Source organism: Oncorhynchus mykiss, chromosome 5, assembly GCF_013265735.2.
Source record: "Oncorhynchus mykiss isolate Arlee chromosome 5, USDA_OmykA_1.1, whole genome shotgun sequence".
NCBI classification, from domain to species: Eukaryota; Metazoa; Chordata; class Actinopteri; order Salmoniformes; family Salmonidae; genus Oncorhynchus; species Oncorhynchus mykiss.
Window position 1 is genome coordinate 67534706 of NC_048569.1, and position 22865 is coordinate 67557570.

A 22865-nucleotide genomic window follows, 5' to 3' on the forward strand; every position below is an offset into this window, starting at 1 on the left:
TGTTATGAAACGGACTATTAGAACTGTTACGGCTCCATTGATTGATGAGGAATTGAAAAACTCTATGGTTGAAGGAGATGGGGTGAAAGGAGTGTCTAATAAGTCTGTCTGCACATCTGACTGGCTGACTTACTGCAAAGTGAGGAAACTATATTATGAAGCCAAGATCGATGATATAAAGAAAGATGGAAAAAAGACTTTGGAGTACTTTAAATGAAATTATGGACAGAAAGACAAATTCAACTCATCTTTCATCGAATCAGATGGCTTATTCATCACAAAATCATTTGATATAGGCCAATTATTTGAATTATTACTTCATTGGCCAAGTGGGCAGACTTATGCAGGAAATGCCAACAACGAACAGTGAGCCAATGTATTCATGCATAAAATGTACAAAATAATGAAAGAAAAGCATTGTAAGTTAGAATTTTGTAAAGTTAGTGTGGGAGAAGTGGGGAAATGATTGTTATCGATCAATAATGACAAACCTCCTGACATTGACAACTTAGATGGAAAGCTACTGAGTATGGTAGCTGACTCTATGGCCACTGATATATGTTACAGTGTCATGAAAAAGTATTTGCCCCCTTTCTAATTGTCTCTACTTTTGCATATTTTGGATACTGAACATCATTAGATCTTCAAGCAAAACCTAATATTAGATAAAGGGAACTTGAGTGAACAAATAACACAATAATTACATATGTATTTAATTTATTTCATAAACAAAGTTAAGCAACCCCCAATGCCCCTATGTGAAGAAGTAGTTGCCCCCTTACACTCAAGTGCCACCTTTAGCTGCAATGACTCCAACCAAACACTTCCTGTAGTTGTTTATCAAGCTCTCACGTTGCTGTGGAGGAATTTTGGCCTAGTCTTCCATGCAGAAATGCTGTAACTCAGCGACATTTGTGGTTTTTCAAGCATGAACTGTGCGTTTCAAGTCCTGCCACAACATCTCAATTGGGATTAGGTCTGGACTTTGACTATGCCATTCCAAAACTTCAAATTTCTTGCATTTTCATTTAGACTTGATTGTGTGTTTTGGATCATTGTCCTGCTGCATGACCCAGCTGCGCTTAAGCTTCAGCTCACAGACGGTTGGCCTGACATTCTCCAATAGAATTATCTGATACAGAGCAGAATTCATGGTTCCTTCTATTAAGGCAAGTTGTCCAGGTCCTGAGGCAGCAAAGCATCCACAAACCATCACACTACCATCACCAGACTTTCTTACTATGGAATGAAGTGTTTGGTTTTCACCAGGCATAATGGGACCCATGTCATCCAAAAAGTTATATTTTTAAATCATCTGTCCATAGAACATTCGTCCAAGAGTCTTGATGATCATGCAGGTGCTTACAAATGCTTCCAGGTGCATTTATGGCAAACTTGAGTCAACATTGTGGAATTAAGTGCTTGGTTTTCGCCAGTTGAAATGTGACCATGTCATCCAAACAGTAATACATTTGAATCATCTGTCCATAGAACATTATTGATGATCCTTCAGGTGCTTCCAAGTGTAAGAACCTCATACCAATGGTCAAGCATGGTGGTCAAGTGTGATGATTTGGGGATGCTTTGTTGCCTCAGGACCTGGACGACTTGCCTTAATAGAAGGAACCATGAATTCTGCTCTGTATCAGATAATCCTATAGGAGAATCATGTAGTGTTCTGTTGAAAAACAAATGATAGTCCCACTAAGCCCAAACCAGATGTGATGCTATATCTCTGCAGAATGCTGTGGTAGCCATGCTGGTTAAGTGTGCCTTGAATTCTAAATAAATCACAGACAATGTCACCAGCAAAGCACCCCCACACCATAACACCTCCTCTTTACAGTCCCAAAATCCAGAACAAATTCAAGAAAATGTACAGTATTATATAGAGCCACAATTGCATGGAACTCCCTCCCATCTCATATTTCTAAAATGAACAGCAAACCTGGTTTAAAAAAACGGATAAACCGACACCTCACAGCACAACGCCTCTCTCCTATTTGACCTAGATATTTTGTGTGTATGTATTGATATGTAGGCTATGTGTGCTGTTTTTAAATGTATGTAGTTCTGTCCTTGATCTGTTATTGTCTATTAATGTTCTCTATTATGTCATGTTTCAAGTGTTGTGTGGACCCCAGGCAGTGGTGAAAAAACTATCCAATTGTCATACTTGAGTAAAAGTAAAGATACCTTAATAGAAATGACTCATATAAAAGTGAAAATCACCAAGTAAAATACTACTTGATTAAAAGTAAAAAAGTATTTGGATTTAAATATACTTAAATATCAAATGTAAATGTAATAGCTAAAAAATAGTCAAGTGTGAAAAGTAAAAGTATAAATCATTTCAAGTTCATTTTTAAGCAAATCAGACAGAACAATTCTCTTTTTAAAAATGTTCGGATAGCCATGGGCACACTCCAAAACTTAGACATAATTTACAAACAAAGCATTTATGTTGAGTCAGTCTGCCAGATCAGAGGCAGGGGATGACCAGGGATGTTCTCTTGATAAGTGCAAGAATTGGACCATTTTCCTGTCCTGCTAAGCATTCAAAATGTAACCAGTAATCAGTGAAAATATGTGTAGTAGTAAAAGAGTAAAAGTAAAAGTTGTCAAAAATGTAAATAGTAAAGCAAAGTACAGATACCCCAAAAAACTACTTAAGTAGTACTTCAAAGTATTGTGGGTGAGTGTTTTTTAACACAAAATGGTTGCTGTGCATCACCCAAGGGGTGATAAGGTGAGTTTTTCACCTTACTATGTAAAAAAGTAGAAAGGCACTATTATAAATCCTATCAGTCAATGTAGGTAGGGTTTAGAGGGCAGCATATATAATGCATCTTCATTAGCCAACCAGCTTTGTCGTGATAATTCAGCTTTATGTTACAATAAGTGCCATGGGGTTTTAAATGACCACAGAGAGTCAGGACATCAGTTTAACAGCCCATCCAAAAGACCAGAAGGAAGGGTGCCCCCTACTGTCCCACCAATACTACTTCCAGGAACATCTGGTTTCCCATCCAGGGACTGACCAGAACCAACACTGCTTAGCTTTGGAGACAAACCAGCAGTGGAATGCAGGTTGCTATGCTACTGGAATGAATACACCAGAACTTACAAACTAAAGCAAACACCAGGGTAATGTAACAAAAGCAAGGAACCTTTGCAGGCAAAGAGGGAGGCATTTACTTTAATCGCGTTATCATATAAATAAATCAAATATGAGGGGGGCATCAATTTACAATACATTTGTTCTGGCATTTCTAAATTATTTCCTTGCAATATTTTTGCTCTCAATTCTTTTGGGTTTATGTTCTGCTTTCAATGTCATTATTTTGTTTGCAATACAAAGAATTTTGTTCTCACCTTCAAAAGTTTTACTTGATATTAATGGCACAAAAGGAACTCCATACAAACTCCACCACCTGGTGAACTGGACCCACTTAATCAAATCCCCTCAATGTGGTGTGGAAGTGTGGTGCCAGGAAAATAACCTCTCACCCAACGTCAACAAAACAAAGGAGTTGATAGTGGACTTCAGAAAACAACAGAGGGAGCCCCCCCCCCCCCCCCCCCCCCCCCTTATCCACATTGACAGGACAGCAGTGGAGGAGGTGGAGGCTTCAAGTTCCTCAGTGTACATAACACTGACAAACTGAAATGGTCCACCCACACAGACAGTGTTGTGAAGAAGACGCAACAGCTTCTCTTCAACCTCAGGAGGCTGAATAAATCTGGTACGGCAACTGCCCCGCCCACAACAGCAGGGCTCTCCAGAGGGTGGTGCGGTCTGCCCAATGCATCACCGGGGTTAAACTATCTGCCCTCCAGGACACCTACAGCATCCGATGTCACAGGAAGGCCAAAAAGATCCTCAAGGACAACAACCACCCGAGCCACTGCCTGTTCACCCCACTATCATCCAGAAGGCTTTGTCAGTACAGGTACATCTATAGGCCATCAGACTGTTAAAATATGTTAAATAGCCATCACTAGCACATTAGAGGCTGCTGACCTATATACATAGACTTAAAGCTGGCCACTTTATCCTCTTAAGGATCGGAGCATTTTTTGTTCAATTTTCACCTAAAATTACATACCCAAATCTAACTGCCTGTAGCTCAGGACCTGAAGCAAGGATATGCTTATTCTTGATACCATTTGAAAGGAAACACTTTAAAGTTAATGTAGGAGAATATAACACATTAGACCTGGTAAAAGATAATACAAATATGTTATTTTTTTTCATAATCTTTGAAATGCAAGAGAAAGGCCAATATGTGACTTAGGAATCTAGGCACAATTTAGATTTTGGCCACTAGATGGCAGCAGTGTATGTGCAACGTTTTAGACTGATCCAATGAACCATTTCAAACGGTCCATTCATATTTTCCAAAATTTTTCATACATTTGGGTGACGTTTTATTCTCACCTGAGTCACCTGGTTTCACTGCCAAAAATAAAATTAAACCATCTAGTGTTCAGCGAAATAACAACACAATGTCAAATACATGTAGCCTAGTCAAATAATTAACATCCAATCACATTAACCGTTACTCTCTCGCGGGAATTCCACTAATGGTCCGTATGTAGTCAAACGTAGCTGATGCTCTTTCCCTTTCAATTTTTTTATTTTTTATAAAACTTTTCAAAAAGTAAGGCCCGCATCCATAGAGACATATACCAGCTCTACTGGTAGTTCTGCTACTACCAGCAGTACTACACCTGCACCTGTCGACGACACAAGTTGTTCTGCTTCCACATGCACATCCAATGCTAGCATCAGTAATTCCACATTTGTTGTTAGTCCAGCTAGCATGGACACTGACAGTTGTGATCCTGATGCAGTCAAAGAGCTACAGCCCTCTTACCCGGGAAAGCACCGAACAACAGACAGGGATGTTGGACCATTGAAGAGGCTCAAATATCACTTATTTTTGGAGTAGTGCCTTTCCTCAGCCACAGTGTGTTATATGTGCAAAAAATATTATCTCACAACTCGATGAAACCTTCACTCTAGCGCAGACATTTAGAAACAAAACATGCCCGTTTGAAAAATAAGCCACAGGAGTTTTCTGAGTGAGAATTAAGTCGACTTTCGAGTAGTAAGACATGTATAAAAACAACAGATACCATTAATAAGTAGGGGCTAGAAGCGTATTATAAGGTGAGCTACCAAGTGGCTAGGACAGGCAAGCCCCATACTATTGTGGAGGACTTAATTCTTCCTGCTGCCGCGGATATGGCTGGAACCATGCTGGGGGAAAAGGACAAAAAAACACTGTTTCGTGAAGCATCAATGACATGGCAGGAGATGTTTTGAAACAATTACTGCTTCGCATACAAGCCAGTGAATTCTATGCTTTACAGCTGGATGAGTCAACAGACGTGGCATGCCTGGCACAGCTCCTGGTATATGTCCTTTACGTTTATGGGGGGTCAATTAAGGAAAACATCCTCTTCTGCAAACCACTGGAAACCAGGACAACAGGAGAGGATATTTTTAAAGTACTGTACAGCTTTGTGACATCAAATGGACTTTGTTGGTCAAGATGTGTTGGCATCTGTACTGATGGCTCAAAAGCCATGACAGGGAGACATAGTGGAGTGGTAACGAGCATGCAAGCAGTTACTCCCGACGCCACTTGGGTACACTGCAGCATCCACCAAGAGGCTCTTGCTGCTAAGGGAATGCCTGACAGCTTGAAAGGCGTTTTGGACACTACAGTGAAAATGGTTAACTTTGTTAAAGCAAAGCCCCTGAATTCTTGTGTATATTCTGCACTATGCAATGATATGGGCAGCGACCATTTAGCGCTTTTACAACATACAGAAGTGCGCTGGTTATCAAGGGGCAAAGTATTGACACATTTTTGTAAAATTGAGAGACGAGCTGTTTTCTTTACTGATCATAATTTTCACTTGTGTGACCGCTTGCATGATAACGAGTTTCTCACATGACTGGCCTATCTGGCCTATCCGGCCTGAATGATCTGAATCTAGAATTACAGGGACTCTCCACGTCACGACTTCTGCCGAAGTCGGTCCCTCTCCTTGTTCGGGCGGCGTTCGACGTCACCCATTTTCCATTTGTTTTTCTTTGTCTTACACACCTGGTTTCAATTCCCCAATTACCTGTTCATTATTTAACCCTCTGTTTCCCCATGTATGTTTGTGAGTGATTGTTTGTTGTATTGTGGTCTGTATTGTGGGCTTGGTAATTCTCTTGTATTTTGATGACTTTGAGTAAAGTTTTATTTACTCATCTCTGCTGTCCTGCGCCTGCTCCTCCGCACCAGCTACACACAGACCCTTACATCACAACTATATTCAATGTGAGGTACAAAATTGAGGCTATGATTAAGAAGTTGGACCTCTTCTCTGTCTGCATTAACAAGGACAACACACAGGTCTTTCCATCATTGTATGTTTTTTTGGTGTGCAAATTAACTCAAGCTTACGGACAATGTCAAATGTGCTATAGCGAAGCACCTGTGTGAGTTGGGTGCGCAATTACGCAGGTATTTTCCCAAAATGGATGACACAAACAACTGGATTTGTTATCCCTTTCATGCCCTGCCTGCAGTACACTTACCGATATCTGAGCAAGAGAGCCCCATCGAAATTACAACAAGCGGTTCTGTGAAAATGGAATTTAATCAGAAGCCACTGCCAGATTTCTGGATTGGGCTGCACTCAGAGTATCCTGCATTGGCAAATCGCGCTGTTAAGACACTGATGCCCTTTGCAACCACGTACCTATGTGAGAGTGGATTCTCGGCCATCACTAGCATGAAAACTAAATACAGGCACAGACTGTGGGTGGAAAATGATTTTTGACTCTCTCCAATACAACCCAACATTGCAGAGTTATGGGCATCCTTTCAAGCACACCCTTCTCATTAACCTGTGGTGAGTTATTCACAATTTTTGATGAACAAATAAGGTTTTATATGTAAGATGGTTAAATATAGAGCAAAATGATTGATATTATTATATTATTATTAAAGAGCTATAAGAGCTCTTTGTCACTTCCCACGACCCAGATTGTGACAGAAACTCACACTCATTCTTATGTTTAATAAATATGTGGCAGGCTTACAATGATGGCAAAAAAACAACATTTGAGAGTGCGCTGTCCCTGGTGCTAGAGGGGGTTCGCAGCTGGAGGTTGAATGTTTGAAGGGATACGGGACTATAAAAAGAGTGGGAACCACTGCCGTAGAGGTTAATAATGGAACATTAGTCACTTTAATAATGTTTACATATTTTGCATTACTCATCTCATAAGTATATTCTGTATTCTATCCTATTCTACTGTATCTAAGTCTATGCCGCTCTGACATTGCTCGCCCAATATTTATATATTCTTAATTCCATTCCTTTACTTTAGATGTGTATGTATTGTTGCGAAATTGTTAGATATTACTGTTGGATATTACTGTTGGATATTACTGTTGGATATTACTGTTAGATATTACTGTTAGATATTACTGTTGGATATTACTGTTGGATATTACTGTTGGATATTACTGCACTGTTAGAGATAGAAACACAAACATCTGCTAAACACGTGTATGTGATAAATTTGATTTGATTTGACACTTTCCACCAGCGCGATCTGGCTCTGCTTTCCACATGTCGCTCTGAACTGGCATGTGAAGGGCTAGCCTACTGGAACAGGTAGGCCCTGAGACTCAAGAGCAGGTCAACCAATATAACAAATCATAAAGCATGCATTGATATATTGGTTTGAAGCACATTTGCAACATTAATATTAATCAATGCAATATTCAATTCCACCTAAATGGATAATTGTGGGCTATCTATCATAACGATAGACAAATGGCTATGCTTGCGGGTGGAGTCTCGTTATGGCCCGCAGTGGTCATCATTTGTAAATGATAATTATAAGGATTTGAAATGAGCTGTGAAATGAATGCAATGAAATATAAATTGTATTCAGCTCAGACCGCTGTAAGAACACATCTGCTCTATGACACTTTATAGCACCATTGGCAGAGGCGTCATGTTCATAAGGGGCACAAGAGCATGTACCCCATCAGATTTGTCCGTTTTTTTTTCAGATGTGGAATTAATTACTGAACCTCATTTTTATGCCCACGTTTTATCATAATTATTTATAAAATTCAAGGTGCACCATGGCGCAGATATGCCTTCAGACAGTATCGGTCAGAAGTGGAGGAGAAAGAGTGTTGAGTAACACCCACAGCGTTTGATTTGATTTTAGCTGCCGGTGATGAGCAGGACTCGCAGTAGGTGTGTTTGTAAATTAATTTGATCAAGCTACACTACCGTTCAAAAGTTTGGGGTCATTTAGAAATGTCCTTGTTTTTGAAAGAAAAGCACATTTTTTATCCATTAAAATAACATTAAATTAGTGAAGAAGCGACTCCGGGATGCTCGTCTTCTAGGTAGAGTTCCTCTGTCCAGTGTCTGTGTTATTTTGCCCATCTTAATCTTTTATTTTTATTGGCCTGTCTGAGATATGGCTTTTTCTTTGCAGCTCTGCCTAGAAGGCCAGCATCCCGGAGTCGCCTCTTCACTCTTGATGTTGAGACTGGTGTTTTGCTGGTACAATTTAATGAAGCTCACAGTTGAGGACTTGTGAGGTGTCTGTTTCTCAAACTAGACACTCTAATGTACTTGTCCTCTTGCTCAGTTATGCACCGGGGCCTCCCACTTCTCTTTCTATTCTGGTCAGAGCCAGTTTCTGTTGTTCTGTGAAGGGAGTAGTACACAGCGTTGTACGAGATCTTCAGTTTCTTGGCAATTTCTCGCATGGATTAGCCTTCATTTCTCAGAATAAGAATAGAGTTTCTGGCCATTTTGAGCCTGTAATCGAACCCACACATGCTGATGCTCCAGATACAACTAGTCTAAAGAAGGCCAGTTTTATTGCTTCTTTAATCAGAACAACAGTTTCAGCTGTGCTAACATAATTGCAAAAGGGTTTTCTAATGATCAATTAGCCTTTTAAAATTATAAACTTTGATTAGCTAACACAAAGTGCCATTGGAACACAGGAGTGATGGTTGCTGATAATGGGACTTTGTAAGCCTATGTAGATATTCCATAAAAAATCAGCTACAATAGTCATTTACAACATTAACAATGTCTACACTCTATTTAAGATCAATTTGATGTTATTTTATTTTGGATGGACAAAAAATGTGCTTTTCTTTCAAAAACAAGGACATTTCTAAGTGACCCCAAACTTTTGAATGTAGTGTATGTAGCCTATTGATTCCTTGTTGATGAATAAATAAAGGCCACATTTTTTTGTTGTTTCTCTGTAATACTAGCCACCTAGCAATTTTATGAAGTTAGCTTTATCTTGCCAGCATGACAGGTTCCCAATCTCCCAACCCCTGCCAATTTGTTGTTGTTGAAATGTGTTAAATACATGTGAAATATAAAAGAAATGCCAAATAATATATTTGCATTCAAATGTATTTATTCCAAATACATTTTCAAATGTATATCATGCATTAAAATTAATTTCAAAAAGTATAAAAATACATTATTTGGCCAATTTTCTCTATTTCACATGTATACTAAAATGCATCCACAAATATACATTGTATATGTATATATTGATATAGCTACCAAGACATTTCATCCTATCATTCAAGTTAAAGTAGCTTGTCTACGTATTTTAGCTGGCGTGCCTGCTGACAAGGTTGCTAGACTTTAGAAAATACTATAATTGCTTTAATTCTTAGCTTATGCATATATTACTACTGTATATACCAGTGCGGCAGTTGTACTAAACTCCTAAGTCATACAAGTTCTTAAAGAATCAATGTGCATCATTAATTAAAATGACAATTAAACAGGGAAAGAGGTATGCTTAGATAACCTATGCAGAGAAATATACATATTTTTAACATAGAATTAGGCATAATGTTTATGGCCCAGGATTTCAGTAAAAAGCAGTTTCTGGTGTTTGAAAAATGCAGCCCTCCTCAAGACCATCCCCCATCCAGCCTCACATCCATCCTCTAAAATATTGGGTGCATGACGCACCTGAGCATCAGTGCTCCTTGTCAAAACAAACAATGCATTAGCTCTATAAATGTAACGTGATGTGATGCTCCATATCCATTACAGGACCTGGCACACATTTTTCAACTAACCTTTTCTTGGCGATACTTTCTTCGTTCTCGATTCGGAAGAAACTTCCATTAAAATATCAAATCCACTTTTTTTTGGAGTGAGAAATGCCTCTTGCATGTGTGTAGATCTTCGCTTTGGTCGCACTGTGTGACACACTCATCTACTTCTACACATGGCGTCGCATAGAAGCGACAAGTTCCTGCAAAGATGTTGGGAAATGCGAGATGTGCGGCAGCTAAAATGGCAGTGCAAAAAGTGGATTTTTTTTGCATTTTCTCTGGTTTTTGGAGAACGACCTGCAACTGGACACAGACATTTATAAAAGTCAGGTTTCGTCATCAAGAATTAAGAAAGTATCAGCAAGAAAAGGTTAGTTGAAAAATGGGTGCCAGGGCTTTCCATTAGCTAAGCCATGGAGCATTACATATCATGCTACAATTCTGTAGCTAATAATGCATAGCAGCCTACCTGATTTGAGACAATGTGTGAATGCGTGATGTGTGATCAATTGTGGCTATCCGACACTAAAGTAGGTACTTCTTTTCAGGTTCAACAACTGATTGACACATCAACCATCTTTCAGCCATCTGGAGATGAACAACATTTCTCAGTTCTCTTGTTTGCTCCCACTCTTTCTTCTCTGTGTGTGTGCTAGACACAACCCTGTAATTACCCACAAAGGAAAAACAAGTACAGCCTGAAATGCCTATTGTGGTCATGGAAAAGGAATTATACAGCCCATCTCTTTTTCTTTCTCTCATGGAAGAATGCATCTTTTTGTGTTATGAAATGTTTTTTGTGTGTTTCGTTTGAACTGTTTTGTAGTGTGTGAGTAAGGGTGGGGGTGCTCTGCAGACCAGTCCTGTGTGTATGTCTTTGTTAAATCCCCTCCTGTCTTGATGATGGAAAATTGATCAGGCTTGAATGAGAGGCTCAATACATGCCCCCCTCTCTCTCTATTGTCTAGGTGAATAGCACACACTGAAGGCCATGGGCAGGTTGCTATTAATATGACAGCCTACTTCATATCCAACTATAATTTCTAATGAAATACCTAATCTCCATTATTTTGATCTAGGAAGGCGATTCACTGAAAGACAGTGGGAGAGAAAAAGTATTTTATTTGAGTTGCTCATGTCAGCAAACCAATAATTTTGTCAAGTTCTTTTTTTAGCCAACTGAAACGCTTCGTATTGCCACAGTTTATAAAGGCACACAGATAAATCCTTTCAGAGCGCTGAATGAGGACGCCATCTGTTTTTTTATGTCCTCCTTTTTCTTCTACTTTTTCAATCCTTGTAATCAAATTTGAGCAAAATCAAATGGGGGGTTTTCAATGAAAGTACCTTTTGTTGGTCTGAAACGAGCAAGTCATTTACAAAATGCCCTTCCTTTGTGTGGGAGGCTAAAGGAAAAAAGAAATCAGTAGCTTTTAAAGCTAGGCCTTGCTGTGACTGCGAAGATAATGAAAGCCGTCTTGTGTTGTGGGGTAGAAAGCATTTCAAAGGCAGGGCCCGACTCAGGGTTACAGTGCTGAAAACCCTGTGTGTTTGTTTTGTGTGGAGTGCCAAGCCAGGCATCCACAGTCTACCATCTTCGGGGTGAAATGGTGAAGACGAGTTCCAGGTAGTGCGAATAGCCCCGGCTTTAATGTTTCTACCTTCTCTCTCTAGGCGGCCCTTGTGTCATGCTCAATCCGCCACAGAAGAAGTGGGAGTGGAGCATGGTTCTCTTATTCTGCTTGGTATGATGAGGAGCTTTCACTGAAGACTGGAGTTCCCCGGTTGTTTTTCCTTCAGTCGCCAGGCAATGGAATACCTCTCAGAAGGTTAGTTGTCGTCTTTTCCTGCTTGCTATGCATCTTTCTGGGCATCCTTAGTTTTGTAGCTATTTACATTGACTGACAGGGATATTACTTTTTAATTTTTAAAGCTTCTGGGCTCTTTTCACTGCACAGTACAGGTATTAGACAATGAGTTAGGTCCATAATGTAATGTATGGAATTGAGTTGACGCCTCAAACTCAGAACAGAATATAGGCTTCTTCTGTACAAGGTCTATAGGCTTTAAGTATCTTCATGGAAATGTGAATGGAGGCAGATGAAGGCAAGTCAAGGCAAGCCCCCCAGGGCATGCTAGCCTGCTGTCTCAGGGGCAAGGCACAACATCACTGCAGCACTAACAAATGAGTTGTAATGATGTAATTAGCATCCTTGTTACTAACCGATGAGAGGAGAAACACAAATAGTTTATAGAAGACTCACCTGTGTGAAAGTTGATGACATAGCTTCTGTGATTTTGTAAAGATATAATGACACATCACTCTATAAAGACATCAAGGAATGTCACAAATTAAATTGTATATGAATAATGTAAAATGAACATTCTTATTGTTTTAGCAGTCTTCTTTGACAATTAGTCTGAGATTATTGTGGTTGTCGGATACTGTCCAGGTGTCCAACTGTCTGTTTGTTTCTTATGGTGCTGCCTTTCAACTTCCCTCAACTGAATTGGCTCCAGTGTCTTCTCAAGACATGAACGAATGTGTTAATCATATGCCTATGCACACAGCACTTCTTGAGTATTTTCATGTTCAAAAAGTTGGCAACTTTTTGAGAAACTATTTTCTCATATCTGCAAAGTTTCATATGTGTAATTTCCACCTCTATATTCTCAGTTGACAATAGACAAGCGAGTAATATTCAAATGAGTTGATTTCTCACTTGGCAGATTGAAATGTCAGAATTTGCACTGGAACAAAAAACTTGGTAAAATTCAATTTCAAAAGAATATTTAATCAGTCAACCAATACTAGCAAGGGAATCTTACAGCCTTTGGGGAAAGAAGTCAGTCAGGCAGCCAGTATGCATCGCTGCATTGATTGTTACTAGACTTCCCATTTAGGCTTGTGTGTGACTGTGAGCAGCCATATGTAGGTTATAGTAGGTATTAAATACCACTGCATTTTGTCTCTATTATAACATGATACATGTCTATTTTGAAGCCCTGTCTTCTAAATCTTTTAAGCATAGTTTTTTTCTGGAACAGTTTTCTGTTCAGTTGACATAATAGTATGTTATGTGTATGCTTACTGTGTGGGTCATTTCAAGTGTTTTATATTAGAGATATGTAGGTTTTGGGGCTGTTAGCATAGATTTGGTAGTATTCTATAACAGCCAGTGTTCCTGTGAGGGAGTAAATGGAGTTTTATTCATACCTCGTACTTTTCTGTCAAAACAGATAACATAGAAAAGATTATGGAGCAATAGTATTTTTTGGGGTGGTCACTTACTTGCGTAATGTGATAAAACGCAACCTCTTTACTGTACAAATGATCATATTAACGTGGTCAGTTTGATGCTTTGCAAGCAATTACCTAAGTCTTTGTAATTACACTGGAATACATCAGAAATAAGGTCGAGGGATAAATCTGTCTCCATTATGCTGGGTGTATGAGCTGTTCTCAGGCCCTCCAACAAGAGGAACTTAATGGCGTGGTAAAGTGGGAGGAGGACTTGCTGCTGAGCTGGAGGAGTGGAGGGGCGATGCTGACCGGCAATTAGAGCCCATTGAGCTGGGGCCTGCCAGTCAGAGATGATAGGGCCGCTCTTCCACCCTGGTACTCACAGACTCTGTCATTAGGCCTACTCTGAGGCTGAGCCAGGCCTGTGGTTAGCTAACTGACCCCTGGGCACTCAGAGAGGGAGTCACCCGAACGCTGCACTAACCAATGCAATTAATCACATGCAACGAGTGACTGAACTGCGTGTGAATATGACTGCCCTTCCCGGTGGTGTTAATAGGGCGAGGTGACATGCAATGGAGACCAGTGAACTTTGTGCACATTGTGCATGTATGTGTTAATATGTGGGCAGGGTTATCATAGCTGGTATTCCTTAATTTGAATATCTTAATGGGTTTAATTTCCATGTAGGATTAACCTGAGACCACTTTGTCTTAAAAACTTGGTGGAATAATGAAGTCTTAAACACCTGCTAGTTCTGATACAGGAAATTAAAACGGTTTATGGACAAACCCAAGCAAAGGAGACCCAAAACTTGATTTTAAAGTCAGCAACTCCATCTTGCGCCAGAGAAAGCTGCAACTAATATGGTTAAAGACCTCTCAAGAGTCTGTCTTGTCTTAATCTTCTAATGTAAATGAAGGATTTAAAAACTATATTACCAGATGTCGAGGAGACACTTGAGAATTAAGACCTCAATCTAGGTTTTCCAGCAGGCTTCAGCCATAGCTGATAGAGGGCCTATGACTCCACAGGACAGGATTTACACCATAGTAAAACAGAACCAGAAAGTTAGATTGTGAGCTGCCCAGTGAAACATACACTGCTGTTGACTAGAGCCTTAGAAGACTTGCCTTAAAGTACCATAGTAATTCCTAGAAAAGGTTGGCCATTGTTGATTTCGTGGAACTGCACTGGGTTACCCATACAAGATATTCCCACACAGTCAAAACTAACTACTGTTAAGAGCTAGATTTTTACAATTTTCTTGGAATGTAAAAAAAAAAATCCAGCCTCTTTGTGAAGAGGGCAATCATCCACAGTATTGCAAAAGTGCAAAAATAAATAAAATAAAAGTACTTGCAGGGCCATGACTGCAATCTGAAGTTGAAACAGTAACAATGTGCTCTCCCCGCCACTGTTTGGGTAAAAAGCTTAGGAATGGGTCTTGAGAAATGTAACCACGCAAATTCATAGACAGAGCCGTGGACGCAAGGACTGGCCGTCCATGATATCAAAATTATACTTTTAACCATGTCTTGAGGCTATGCTATGTTTGTTTACATTTGCATTGTTTACAAACATTGGAGTAGAACAAGCATATATTTTGAGTTCTAATCCAGCCTCACTATGAAGAGGGCAATCATCCACAGTATTGCAAAAGTACAAAATTAAATAAAATAAAAACGGTTCGCAGGACCATGGCTGCTTTTTATAATTAGCTCATACAGCTGCTTTTGTCGAATACTTCTCTGGCCCACAAGAGATCCCCCCCAGTAGTCTTACAAAGTTTCCTTCTTCCTTGTCTGTAAAAACTCTAGTTTGGGTGCTGAAGCTGTGAGAATGTGTATGTGTTTGGCGTGTGTGTGTGTGTGTGTGTCATGGCAGGTGCCGAGTCCTGTGAAAGCAGGATGTGTGAGGTAGCTTATTCTCTCTGCCGATCTGCTCTGGCACAGCAGATCATTGCAGGTGGTCAAACGAGGCCATTAACAACTCAGGGGTGCTGACTGACACTTATCTACCACACGTAAACGCTGTGCCATAGGGGCCCACAGGGGAAATTGGAGTTATTATCCCCTGAATACCCAGAGCTCTTTCTGTTCTATCTTTTATTTGTGTCTGTGTTTTTTAAAATTGTAGCACCTTTGCTGGCTGTGCCGTTATGATCCCAGACAACAACAAACATATTTTTGTGAATGTAAATCACTGTTTCCCCCCATTCAGCTGGATGTCGCTAGTTATCTTAAACTGCTCTGCTTTCTGTGGTCTTTGCATACTGTGACTGACGAACATCAGCCTGTTATTTAGAGAGGAGAAGAATAGATCCAGGCGTAATGTGTACAAACTGACAGCTGAAAATGGGAAGGCATCACTCATGAATAATTGGTCACTTTTGCTTTTTACTGTATCCTCCCATCGTGTTTTCCCCCTCTGAGAGGTCATAGTTCCAAGCCATTAAGAGCTGCCATACTGAGTGAAGACAGCAAGGAGAGCATTTGTCCAAAAGGCCTTACATCCAATAAACAGCAGTAGCAGTCAATTTATTGCTCCAATCTATAAATAATAGCGCTGATTATGAGGCTGCTAACCGCAGACGCTGTAATTGTCTGTCATAAATCTTAGTCGCTGGTGACAGCAGCACAATGAGCACAGCCATCTGTTTGAGGGAAAAGGATGAATATCTGCTCTGTCGAAATGCACTTGGATGTGTCTCAATATTGTGGACAGGCTTTCACATCGGCTGCAGGAATGTGAACTTACTTTTTGCTTACATTGATTGTTAAGACCTTTTTAGATGACTATGGATGGCTACATTTAGGAAGAGTTACGTGATTTCTCTCCAACCACTTTAAGATGTACTTTCTAAAGTAGGTGCTGAGGTGAGAAAATACAAAACATTCACTTTGTCATTTGGGGTGCTGAAAAGATGACAGAATCCACTTTGTCATTTGGGGTGCTGAAAAGATGACAGAATCCACTTTGTCATTTGGGGTGCTGAAAAGATGACAGAATCCACTTTGTCATTTGGGGTGCTGAAAAGATGACAGAATCCACTTTATCATTTGGGGTGCTGAAAAGATGACAGAATCCACTTTGTCATTTGGGGTGCTGAAAAGATGACAGAATCCACTTTGTCATTTGGGGTGCTGAAAAGATGACAGAATCCACTTTGTCATTTGGGGTGCTGAAAAGATGACAGAATCCACTTAAAGGGGCAATCTGCAGTTGAAACAATAACAAGGTGTATTCCCCGCCACTGTTTCGGTAAAAAGCTGAGGAATTGGGCTGGAGAAATGTAACCACTCAAATTCATAGACAAAGCTATTGATGCAAGGGCTGACCATACATGATATCAAAATGACACTTTTAACCATGTCTTGAGGCATTTGCATTGTTTACAAACATTGGAGTAAAACAAGCATATATTTTGGGTTCTAATGGGGTAAGACAGTTAAACTAAGTTTATGAGGTGTTTTTATTCTTCAAGAATCAATGAGAACTCATCATTCATTTATAAGTCCCAAAATGCATGCAGCCTCTGTGGATTGCCGCTTTAAATGGACTTTGGTCAAATGATTAAACATCAACTAAAGGATTCTTCTTTCTCAGTTATGTTTTTGTTTGGTACATTGTTCTTACAAACAATGAAGGATTTAGATTGTTATGCTGCAATCACACAGGTACAGTAAGAGTATCTTACCAGAAGTCCCGATCATGTATTTGGAAATTTGGAGAAGAGGCATCAGATGTGTTCATGGGTAGTAGTTTGTAAACAAAGACACTGTGTACGCATTGCTATGGTGGTTTCCATTTAAATTCCAGCCCTAGACGTCTGTAGACACGTTCAGAGTAATGCAGGCACTAACAGGCTAACTGACAGACTTGTTTTATGATGTCCTCTTGGGCTGAATCGGTAGACTGTAATTTGCTGTCTCTCTCTGTCACCCTCTCAAGGCCACTTCAGAGTGGCCCACTTCACACATGGCTGTGTAGCAGCACAGTTGCAGCCTCCCCCAGAGCTCGGCTGCTTTTTAGTCCAATTAATGTCAAGCCTCTATCAGCATGTGATGGATGGAAAATGTCCTTCTGATGGAGGCCAGATCCTCCCCACGATTTGAGGTCAGATCGATTCCAGTGGCAGAAGAGAGATTCCCTGGAATTAGTCCTAGGATTTAGTCAATTATCAAATGAACCCTTTGCCCTGTGTGGCCCCTGTTAGGCCATTGAGACGGTGTGATGATGGAAAGAGTGTGTGTACAGGGACAAGGAGAACGTAGTGAAGCCTTCCTTGCTCATGGCCTTCTCCAGACCAACAGGGTCATCAGAACCACTGCTATTAAATGTGAGTGCAACATTCCACCCGGCAGTAACAATTCTACTGATGTCCATGGGTGATTTATTTGCACACAATTGTTGCATAGAAAACCTCATCCTTCCCATATGTGCTGTGATCATCCACAAATGGCATGTCAGATCTATCCATAAATCTGAGCAAGTTCTTCTTCGCCTTGATCTTGACTTAACTCTTACATTGGTTTTGAAGGCATTCCAATGAGTTTGTCCCAATGTTCCTGTCTGGACTGATAGGAGGGCTTTCCCAGGGAACAGATGTCTTTAATCAGGAGTAATTGAAGTGAGTGGGATGAGTTGAGTGCTGTGTATTTGTTTGGATGCAGTGCCCCCTGCAGTAATATTAGAGTAGAGGGAGATAAGATTTCTAAAACAATGATACATTAAGTATCACGTGCTGTTCAAGAGTGGTGGGTAAAACCATAGACTGTATACGGGTGAACCCAAGAGTTGACCCAATTTGTTGGAGCGACATATATGTGCATAAAGAATTGAAGCATCTTGTGATATCGTTTGAATTGACAGTATATTTATTGTTATTACATTATTCATATCATGTTCACATTTATTAAGTTCAATACAGGAAACCATCCACTTTGTATTTCATTTTCGTGTTCTGTGATTTCCAATGTTTGGGAGAAAAGAGGTATGCTTTGTATTGATCCAATTCATTGTTTTTCTTTATAAAAACACATGGCATCATGCAAAATCAAGATATCTCTAGTTCACGATCATATCACCATTTCATCATTTGAAATTTGACTTGGTAGAAGTGGTTGAGATATAATCATTCTGATATCAAAATGAGCTGAATGTATACTCAATGTTTGTTGGGTAGAATTTAGTAACTGTAACTGATATATTCATAATCGACTACTTCTATTATGAGGATAGAAAGCATTTCAGTTGGTAGTCACTCTGTATACTCCCCTTGATAAATTGGTCAATTATTCCAATAGATGGCATCAAAACACTAGGCCACGGTGGATAGGCATCCTGTAGTCTTCATCACTAGTCCCCCCAGTCTGCAATACAGAACAGTTCACATCAAGATAGTGCAGAATATGTCAAATTTATTTTTGACATTCTTTTAATGTGTAAAAGTTATTTTTTCAATATTGACAAAAAATATATATATCCTAAGCAAAAGTGTAAGCAATATTTGTATTAATGTAGGCAAACACCTTAATGTACCAAGTCATACCTTTTGATATGATCTTTCTAACAACAACAACAATATTTAATTGTGTGCAAAATGTTCTAAGAAGAGGCACTATCTAATTATATCCTCTTGAAATATTTCATTTGAAGAGACAACTTTTCCTTATGCACTAGCATCACTCAGTTGTCTTCCAAGAACTGGACATCGTGAGACAAAATATAACATGACTGGGAAATCTACTTGCCGTAAATTGTTCTATGGCGCTAAGTCTCATTGTATCCCATTATTTGATTGATCATACTTAATCAGATCTCTCTGTCATTTGATTTATTGAACAAGACATTTAATGTACGGGAATACATTGATGACCTATAAATATATCAATATTAAGTCATCTGAATAATATCATCCTTTATTTTCTACAATTAAAGAGGGGTTCATCTTACATACTGACTTTGGACCTTTTCAAACCTTTGTAACGTCTGGCTTTGTACTGGGCAGTAGAATGCTCCTTCCTACAGGCACCCTTTGACAGTCACCCCTCACACCGTAATTAAATGATGATTTAGGACGTGTGAGAAGGCCGCTATAGGACCAGGAGAAAATAGGTGCTTATTGGAACACTGAATAACCCTCATTTTCTCCAGTGGCAATTTCCATCTCTTGTCTGTATAACAAACCGGCCCTTCTAGTCCTTTTACTCTGTTTCCCGATAAAGGACTAAACTCCCTGCTGTTGTGTATCTCGTGTATTTTCCTTTATATTAAGAGTTGTCGAGGTTGAATTGGCATATTGTTTTTGCAGACAAATGCAGGGTTGACTTGAATTATTAAGATAAAAATGTATATAATTGTAACACTATGAAAGATAGTTATACTTATTGTATACTGTAGGCATATATACTAAACTCTACTATGTACTGTCAATATAATTGTAGGAGACCCTTAATATGTATATATATTGAATTATATTTTTTAAAAACATGTTTTTCTAAAGAGGCTATATATATTGATATTGTAGTATCTACAATATTATTTTATATCTACAAGAAAATATTATATTCTGTGCTTTTGAAATGTGTAACTTTGCTCAGTGGTAATCTTCAGATCTACTGTAGAACAATGGGGTCTCTCTGTACCTCAAGTTTTTGAGCTTTCTTCAAAATGAAGCTTGAAGTCTAATTTGTAACATTGAAGCACAAAAGACTGACCACAATAACTCCCCAAAGGAGGGCAGCTGTTGAGATGATTTGATTGAATAGACAAAGAGAAAAAAGTGGCACCAAAAGATGTTTTAACATAAGGATGTATTGATGGAAGCCTATCATTTTAGGCAATTAATAATGTGTGGCTCCAGAAAGATCAGTGATTATAGACAAACCTGCTCCCTCTAAAAAAGGCAGCTTTTTATATCCAGGCACCTCTCGAATGATCATCTCTCTGATTATTAACACAAATATATACTTTAAATCAAGACTGCAAATTTAGGAAAGCCTCAGAATCATTGTAGCAGGGCTGTCAGTCAGCAGTGCTACCAAGGCACACTGCTCAATGTATAGGTTACTTAACATGCATAAATTAATATACATGTGGTTATAGATAATACTTGTTTTACAGATTTGAATATATTACCCTTCACTATTTTAATAAGAATACTTTTTTATGCATATTGCAGTGCCTCTAAACATAGATTTACCTTGAAAGCTTCAAAAGACCTTAAAATGTAATAACATTGTTTTTGTTAAAGATATTAAAACACTTTGTAAACTTATTTTCTTTTTAATGTCTTGCTTATTGTCGAGATGGAGTGACTGTCTCAAATAGCAATCCAGTTTAAAAAAGACGTATCCTCCAGTTGAATGTTGAATTTTTGATTTCTGTACATGTTATTTCCACTCCCAGTCAAGTCGTACACTCATGCAAAAGTACTACATCCAAATCTAACAGTGTAGAGAAAAATGCATCATTTCTTACCCCATTCCAGTGCTTCAGGTTTCTCCAGACGGATGTGCCGGCGGCTTTTCCAGAGGTGTGCCATAGACAGCGAGAGAGCAGCAGATCCTGTGAACAATGAGCGGAGAGGCCTCAGTGTACTGCCGCCCTGCAGCCGGCTCTCAACACATGGTTTCTGACCAGCTCTGCCTCTCATTAATACCTTTCACTGTAGGTTTCCGGTTTACCTGTACACTGTAAAGATGTTTTTTATTCTAATTCTTAAAAGATTGTTTTTTAATTATTTTTATTCATATAATTCTTTCAGATAATGATTGTGATTAATTGATCTTGTCAAGCTGCCAAGTATGTATGCCCAGAAACACAGTGAGGAATAACTTTTCAAATATCACCATAATTATATTTTTGCTATATCCACTTTAAAACGTTGGTGTTTATATTTTAGGACAAAAAAAGTGCCTCTTATTCTAAGTCTTGGAGTTGTATTGCACAGATAATAAGGATAGTTATGTTAAATTATACAGTCATTTTCATTTGACTTGTTCTTGGTAGTCGTTGATTCAGTTGATTTAATTTCAGTCATTTCATTTATCTATATAGCACCATGTATTACTGTATTATACTTTAAATGCCTCTGTTGCATATTCTATTTCAAAACTCTGAACTGACCTGAGCACTTAGCATATGCTACATGCAAGAGAACATCTCTGGTGATTCTCATCTGTGCTCTTATCTGATCGCCTACATTATGGGTTTATCTCTAACCATGACTGGAGAGACACTTTTGTTGATTTGAATTCAATTGATCCCCCCGATTCCCCTCATCACAGTAGCCATGTAACTCTTTCAAGTTCAAGTTGAAACTTCCATGAACCAGGTTAAGATAAGGTCAAGCAACTACACTCTTCTCCAGATTAACCCCGTTTGGCTGAATCTGCTTGGCTCCTCTTGGAGAGGGGTAATTTCCACCCTCTGCCAGGCCCCCATTATTAAGGGGATCAGGGGGTTGAGCAGCCCCTCTCCCTGCTCTCCCTGCTGGAGAGTTGGCGAGTCGCTGCTTGTCTGTTTGCCGCTCTCTGGTTCTGACGGCAGAGGTTAGAAAAGCACTTGACTGCCGTCCCAGAGGTACTTTCAACTTAACGAGGAGGGGGGATATCTGTTTCCTCAAATCAATTGCGGTTTTAACTGAACATCATGGACCATCTGTTCGGGGCTTACCGCCCAGCTTCCCATCAAATCCCAATATTTGTGGAAGCTGATCCCGGGACCTGAGGCCCGGAGACGAGGGGTTCCCAGAGCCCCTCAGGCGTACTGCTCTGGCTGGGGCCCTCTGTTGGCCCTACTCCTTCTCCAGCTCCCTTTCCCCCACACGTTTGATTAATCACAAAATCTGTGTGGCAAACGGTGGGGACTCCCATCCTTAGAGAGGAGGAGGGGGCGGAGGGAAGAGGAAAGCAAAATGCACAGCTAATCGCTTTAGCTTTCAGTGCTCCATTGTGTTTTAAAGTAATGAGACTGTGATCTCACATCTCTGTCTTCACCACTTGGTGGGGTTTTTCTTTATTTTTAAGTTATTTCAACTTGTTTTGCATTTTAATTCATCTGCCCCTCCTCTCACAGTCTCATCTTTACCGTCAGCACCTTGCCTCCGTTTCCTCAGGGGCCCTTGGCTCCCCAAGTAATTACATCAAAAGTCACCGGGCAATCCTGTAAGCATACCTTTAACGGCTTTTTACCTCATTAAGCAGGGTTTTCTCCTTTCTTCCCTATTTCATGGGGAGATAGGGACTTGAAAACAACCTGACGCTCAGATTTCAGGCTCAGGAGTCAAACCCTTCCTCACATTTTCCAGTGCTACATGCTATTAGCTTAGCCAGCATCAGCGGAGCAGAGCTGCGTGGGCGCTTTAAGATCAGACGGTTGCCACATCCAGATCCGTCTCTGGAGCCGAAGAGATCTTTTAGGCAATTAAAAGCTGTCCTCATGCGAATGTGCCATAGAGCACCCTT

The 22865-nt window shown here is 39.7% G+C and overlaps 1 long non-coding RNA gene across 2 annotated transcripts in view; it reads left to right on the forward strand.

Moving 5' to 3' along the window:
• Positions 1–22865, forward strand: part of LOC110524410 — a 132116-nt gene that overhangs the window by 17294 nt on the left and 91957 nt on the right. For both annotated transcript variants that reach the window (XR_002473585.2, XR_005051837.1), the window contains exon 2: positions 11823–11977. This is a non-coding gene — a long non-coding RNA (uncharacterized LOC110524410). The remainder of the gene's footprint in view (positions 1–11822; positions 11978–22865) is intronic.